This window comes from Malus domestica, chromosome 06, assembly GCF_042453785.1.
Source record: "Malus domestica chromosome 06, GDT2T_hap1".
Taxonomy (NCBI): Eukaryota; Viridiplantae; Streptophyta; class Magnoliopsida; order Rosales; family Rosaceae; genus Malus; species Malus domestica.
The window spans coordinates 27,174,699-27,176,037 of NC_091666.1; the positions used below are offsets into that span (position 1 = coordinate 27,174,699).

At 35.5% G+C, this 1,339-nt stretch overlaps 1 non-coding gene across 1 annotated transcript; it reads right to left on the reverse strand.

The window, feature by feature from the left end:
- Positions 1 to 907: 907 nt before the first annotated feature.
- On the reverse strand, positions 908 to 1,009 carry LOC114825689 (U6 spliceosomal RNA). Its single transcript, XR_003774521.1, has one exon. It is a non-coding gene; the product is annotated as a U6 spliceosomal RNA (small nuclear RNA).
- Between the last annotated feature and the right edge of the window lie 330 nt (positions 1,010 to 1,339).

Here is a 1,339-nt window from a genome sequence, read left to right on the forward strand (position 1 = left end):
CCTTTAAAGGTTGAGATTTCTGTGTTTTTTTTTTAAATTGCTTTTGATGTGTTTTAAGAATAATCAGATGTAAAAATGGCAATTTAGTTTTTGATAAACTGTATTTTTTTAAAGTGTTATGAATATGAAAAGCAATGTAAAAGCATTTGGTAAATTTTGCTGTAAAGGTGATATGATCGTATATAATAACAAAAATGAACATAGTAGTGGGGTGGTGACAATGACAGTGGTGGTGATGGCAACAACAATGGTGGGGGTGTGATGGTAGTGCCAATAATAGGGTGTGGTAGTTGTTGAAGTATAGAGGTAGCAGTGTTGGCAGCAAAGGCGAAAACTACGGCGGTGGTAACGGAGGCAATGGTGTAAGGCTGGTGGTTGCAATCGTAGGTAGTGGCGACAACGCTGGTTGCAATGGTGGTGGCAATAGCAATGGCATTTGCGGTGGGGCTATCGGTGGTGATGGTAATGACGGCAACAATATAAGGGTATAGACTTATAGTGGTGATGCAAATAGTGAGGCGTAATGGTTAAGGTGCAGAGGTTACAATGGTGGAAGAAGCGATGGCAACGGTAGTGAGGATTGTGGTTGTAGTGGTGGTATTGGGCCTCAGCAGCATGGTGGGTGATGGCACGTTTTATCAATTCTATCTTTTTTCCGGTGGCTCAGTTTGGATTTCTTAAGTGGCATAATCTTGCATTTTGAATCAACTTGTAAATGTTTTGAATGACTACATGAACGAAGGAGAGAGAATCTGGGTCCTTTTTCAATTTCTCGATCGAAATATATGGTTGTATACCAAAAATAATTTATATATATGTGTATATATTTTAACTTTGTTTTCTTCCTCATTTTCTTACCTATCAAGCTTTGACGGGTTATGCAATTTGAAACAAATGATCTGAATTGCTCAAATGTTAAAGTTTCTTAATGAGTAATGCTTCCTTTGAGCAAGGGTCATGCTAATCTTCTCTGTATTGTTTCAATTTTATCGGATGTTCCCGAATGAACTCTTAATGGGTAAGGCTAGGTAAACTAATTTTTTAAACCAAATTTGTAAAATATATAATGTTTACCTAATAGAAAATAAGCACTTTAATCAATACTTAAGTAATAATCTAATCATATCAATAATCATGTCATATGGTTTACAAAGTTTGTCCTAAGTAGGTGTTCTCCCTAACATTACCCTTAATTAATTTCACAACACTCATCTATTTCACCCTTCTCTTAAACTAAAGTATTCGGAATGAGCTCATTTCTACACTTTATAATCGAAATCGCTCAATCTCTTGATTTCTATTTGAAGATCATTCATATAAAAAATTATTTGAATCGTAG